This window comes from Bufo bufo, chromosome 2 (assembly GCF_905171765.1).
Source record: "Bufo bufo chromosome 2, aBufBuf1.1, whole genome shotgun sequence".
Lineage (NCBI taxonomy): Eukaryota > Metazoa > Chordata > Amphibia > Anura > Bufonidae > Bufo > Bufo bufo.
In genome coordinates, this window is record NC_053390.1 from 380,629,454 (window position 1) to 380,635,453 (window position 6,000).

The following is a 6,000-nucleotide window of genomic DNA, read 5'->3' on the forward strand; positions in this document are numbered from 1 at the left end:
CACACCAGGTGCACATAATTAGTAGATCGTTACTCTGCATGTTGAATGAGGCTTGCCCTATTTAAACCTCAGACATTTAGTTTGGTGTGCTCCTGACTGTTGAAGTGAGAGTGAGCACCATGGTGAGAGCAAAAGAGCTGTCAGAGGACTTCAGAAAAAAGATTGTAGCAGCCTATGAGTCTGGGAAGGGATTTAAAAAGATCTCAAAAGATTTTGAAATCAGCCATTCCACTGTCCGGAAGATAGTCTACAAGTGGAGGGCTTTCAAAACAACTGCCAACATGCCCAGGACTGGTCGCCCCAGCAAGTTCACCCCAAGAGCAGACCGCAAGATGCTAAAAGAGGTATCCAAAAACCCTAAAGTGTCATCTCGAGAACTACAGCAGGCTCTGGCTACTGTTGATGTAGAAGTACATGCCTCTACAATCAGAAAGAGACTGTACAAGTTTAACTTGCATGGGAGGTGTGCAAGGAGGAAACCTTTGCTTTCCAAGAGAAACATCGAGGCCAGACTGACATTTGCCAGTGATAAAGTTGACAAAGACCAGGACTTCTGGAATAATGTTCTTTGGACAGATGAGTCCAAAATTGAATTATTTGGACACAACAGCAGAGGACATGTTTGGCGTAAACCAAACACAGCATTCCAAGAAAAGAACCTCATACCAACTGTGAAGCATGGAGGTGGAAGTGTCATGGTTTGGGGCTGCTTTGCTGCAGCAGGACCTGGTCAGCTCACCATCATAGAATCCACGATGAATTCTACTGTGTATCAGAAGGTGCTTGAAGAACATGTGAGACCATCAGTTAGAAAATTAAAGCTGAAGCGGAACTGGACCATGCAACATGACAATGACCCAAAACATACTAGTAAATCAACCAAAGATTGGCTGAAAAAGAAGAAATGGAGAGTCCTGGAATGGCCAAGTCAAAGTCCAGATTTGAATCCCATTGAGATGCTGTGGGGTGACTTGAAAAGGGCTGTACGTGCAAGAAACCCCTCAAACATCTCACAGCTGAAAAAGTTCTGCATTGAGGAGTGGGGTAAAATTTCCTCAGACCGATGTCGAAGACTGGTAGATGGCTACAAGAACCGTCTCACTGCAGTTATTTCAGCCAAAGGAGGTAACACTCGCTATTAGGGGCAAGGGTGTCCTATCTTTTTCCTCAGTTAGAATAGGCATTTTTGTAGAATGACATTTACAGAAGATCTTGAAAAGACTTTTCTTCAGTTTTCTTTGTTTAGTCGGATTACTTTAATCTCTCTGTATTGTTGAAACGGAGATGAAATAACCATTTATTAAAAATGTTACAAAAAACCACATGCTTTCAAAGGGTGTCCTAATTTTTTCACATGACTGTATGTATGTTTTTCTCAATATCTGACATGAAATCTGAATAAACCTTTCCTGTTTTTGAACAATTAGGATTACCATAATTATTATTATTATTTGCCAAATGCCAGAATAATGAGAGAGAATGTTTTAAGGCATTTTCATTACTTTCTGCAATGTCAAAAGTTCACATGCACTAAGATTACTATTGTCTTGATGAAGGGCTCAATACCATAGCCCGAAACGCGTCACAATCTATTTGTGTCTCTCCATGTGACACTTGTTGGATCTTAATATTGCAAGCCGAATAAAGAATACTTTTTATACGTCAAAAGCTGGAATCAACCTCTTTGTTTTTTGGACTTATCAAGTGTGGCTAGGTTCAAGTCACTTTCCTTCCGTGCTTCACGCAGGTGGCTAGAGGTGAGAGCTGCTAAAGCTTTTTTTCTCTGCACTAAGATTACTATGCCTTTAAACAATTCTGGACTCCCTATATGATGATGCCATGTCTTTAGAAGCTTCTGTTAGGTTTGTTGGCAACATCTGAGTTAATTAGAGACACACCTGTCGATGTATTTAAATGCAGACCTGAAACAGGCTGCTTCTTTGTGTAGCATCATCGGAAAGTCTAAAGAAATCAGCCAAGATATCAGGAAGAGAATTGTGGACTTGCACAAGTCTGGCTCAACCTTGGATGCAATTTCAAGATACCTAAAGGTGCCTCGTTCATCTGTACAAACAATTATACGCAGGTACAAACAAGATGGGAATGTCCAGCCATCATACCGCTCAGGAAGGAGACGGGTTCTGTGTCCCAGAGATGAAAGTGCTTTGGTCCAACATGGGCATATCAACCCAAGAACAAAAGCAAAAGACCTTGTGAAGATGATGGCGGAAGCTGGTAAGATTGTGTCAATATCCACAGTGAAATGAGTACTGTATCAACATGGGCTGAAAGGCCACTCTGCCAGGAAGAAGCTATTACTCCAAAAGAAACATAAAAAATTCAAGATGGCAGCGCGCATGGACGCAGCAGCCTGGAGCTCTCCATTTAGATGCCAATTTCTTATTTTTTACATAGTTATTACCCTAATTTTCTGCGGGGATCCAACTCACCCCGGCCACAGCCTTTTCATTCCGCTACCCTCTGGTAGGCGTCTTAGAGCCCTACATGCCCGCACCACTAGGCTGAAGAACAGCTTTTACCCCAAAACAATCAGTCTCCTAAATGCTCGGAGATTATTGCGCCTTCCTAGGATAGAAACTACCACAGACTGAAAGTGACTGCTGCATTCGTGACCCCATGATGATCTCTTGTCTGCAGTGGTGTCTGATCAGTGTGTATATATACTCAGAAGCACTTCCTACCTTGCTCTTGCTATATATATGCAGTGAACTGTGAATAGTAATGCTTTCTAGTGCAATGTTTTGTTTTTTTCTAGTCTAATGCTTTAGTTTAAATGTCAGTTCTTGTTCTTCTGTCCATGGCATCTAGGATTGCTCCAAACAACATTTCATTGTATTGTACATTGTATTACATTGTATTGTACAGTGACAATAAAGGCATCTTATCTTATCTTAAAAGCCAGATTAATATTTGCAAATGCCCACAGGAACAAAGACCTACATTTTTGGAGACATGTCCTGTGGTCTGACAAACCTAAAATTGAGCTTTTTGGCCATAATGACCATCGTTAGGTTTGGAGGAAAAAGGAAGAAGCTTGGAAGCCTAAGAACACCATCCCAACTGTGAAACACGGGGGTGGCAGCATCATGTTGTGGGGTTGTTTTGCTGCAGGAGGGACTGGTGCACTTCACAAAATAGATGGCACCATGAGGAAAGAAGATTATGTGGAAATACTGAAGCAACATCTCAAGACATCAGCCAGGAAGTAAAAGCTTGGGAGGAAATGGGTCTTCCAAATGGACAATGACCCAAAGCAAACTGCCAAACTAGTTACAAAGTGGCTTAAAGGGACACTGTCAGGCCTTCTGAGCATATTTAGATCCTTATATGACCTCCTAGGTCTTGTAATAAGTATTATTCCTGTGCGCATTGTTAAACGTGAAAAATAATCTTTATAATCACCTGTCAATCAACTGTCCTTTGTGCCCAAGGGGCGTTCTTTGCGCCGCATTTGTGCCCAGCCGCGCCCCAACTGCCAGATCCTTAGAGACGCCCATCTCATTAGAATTCACTTCGCTGGGCGGTATTTTCCTGTCCCCGACATTCGGAGATACCGCGCATGCCCAATACAAAGTTACGGTCATCGGCCTCAATAGCATCATCTGCGCATGCGCCCGGCACCCTCACTCGCTGGGATCACATCGCGCCTGCGTCCCCTATGTTTCTATGAGGCCGCTTCAGCCTCTCCATTCTGCGCCTGCGTAACTGCGCACAAAGGACAGTTGATTGACAGGTGATTATAAAGATTATTTTTCACGTTTTACAATGCGCACAGGTATAATACTTATATGAATTAGAAACTTATTACAAGACCTAGGAGGGCATATAAAGATCTAAATATGCTCAGAAGGCCTGACAGTGTCCCTTTAAGGATAACAAATCAATGTTTTGGAGTGGCCATCACAAAGCCCTGATCTCAATCCTATTGAAAATGTATGGCAAAACTGCAAAGGCAGGTGCGAGCAAGGCAACCAACAAACATGGCTCAGTTACACCAGTTTTGTCAGGAGGAATGGGCCCAAATTCCGACCAACTATTGTGAGAAGCTTGTGGAAGGATATCCAAAACGTTTGACCCAAGTCATACAGTTTAAGGGCAATGGTACCAAATATCAATGAAATGTATGTAAACTTTTGACTTTGCAGAAAGTAATAAAAATGACTTAAAACATTCTCTCTCTCTCATTATTGGCAAATAATAATGATTATGGTAATCCTAATTGAACAAAAACATAAAGGATTCTACTAGATGGCAGCAAACAGAGATCTTGAAAATTGTGAACACTTGAAACTGAAAGAATAACCTTTAATAAAAGGTTTGGCCATGGTAACCACATGCAAGTTACAATTAATTGCCAGGCTGCACCAGTACTTGCAACTTAAAGGGGTTGTGCCTCACACACTCGAGTGGAACTGAACTGCAACTAGGCCATGTGACCGCTGTACAGAGACGTCACATGGCATAGGAAGAGGCTGTGGCCTGGCCTCATCTTACAGCTAATTGTCGGGGTTCCAACAGATCGGACCCCTGCTGATGTGTTATTGATGACCTACAGTATACAGAGGATAGGTCATCAATATTAATTCCTGGATAACCCTTTTAAATTGGAGGCATAGTATGCAGTACACAGACTAATATTTGGGGGTTGTATGGAGCCTTTGTTCTAGAAGCTCTTATAAATTACCGCTGACAACCATAAACTTAGAGACCTGAATATCAATATGAATGCGATAAGTATGTGATAAGTCAGATATACAGCAGATTTGTGATGGGTAATGGGCTAACTCACCAGCTCTGCAGTTTGCTGGTGCGAATGTAAAAAGGATATATTATCTAATAAACTCATATTATTGAGAACATTACAGTTGTCTGAATTGTTCCAAACTGGGTCATATGTGAATGCAGGCGTCATCTCTCACCCACCCTAATATAATGGGATGCTAGTATCTGGCAGACAGTTCACAGATGTGGCAGGCGTATTATCTGTCCCTCCCTTTCTATTACGGCTCCTGTTCCTGAAACGCTCTGCTTCCCCTTCCTCCAGTGCTTTGCCCACTCCTTTTCCTGCAGTATGCCTGACTAGTGTTCAGACCATCATACCTCACAACAGTCACACCTAGCGGGCATGTGGCCAGTTCATCCCGTCCTTTACTTCTTGCTGACAGCACATTGGCATTACTTTATAGCAGTGCTAAGCATCGCACGTGGCCATGTAAAAAGGCTGAAGGGTTCATTTAATTCACTGGACATAGAAAAGCTTTAGCTTGAGGATTATTTTTTTTTTGGGATCAGCAGCGTTTATAAAAACATTTCAGATGTTGGGGGTCATTTACTAAAGAATGGTGCTTCACATGCCAGTCTTAGTAAAAAGGCGTAAGATGCGGCCTCTCAACTCTTAATAAATTTGTCGCATATGATGTCCATGTGCCAGAAGCTGAAAACCTTTTCTGGTGTAAATCATAGTAAATACACTTTGGCAAGCTCTGCTCATTTTTAAGAAGGTGCCAAGAGTATTTTTCTAAAAAAATATGCAATTTTTGATACACCACAAAACTGGCATACACATTTTATAAATGTCCTCCATTGCCCCGCTTTGACATGAAGGTGGCCCACTCTAGTCCTGCTGTAAAACAGATGGCGTCACCCAGAAATAACAGCAGTAGGTTAGATGTACTGTATTTGTTAGGACTATAGTGAATATTCTTAGAAATTTATTTTCTAGTATTTTAGTTGGTATTAAATCATTTTTGTATGATTATGACAATTCCATAAAGCAACCAACTTGGTTACATCAGTCATACGAATGGATTGATGAGTTTCATTCTCTAGACGTGTCTTGCTGCATGAAAGCAAAATTTGATGTTCTGGAGTCTGTAAAAACTACGTGACAATGGCTTAGGCTACTTTCACATCTGCGATTTTGCGGTCCGGTTTTGAAAAACGAAAAAAAAAATCCCACACTTTCACCCAGATAATGAA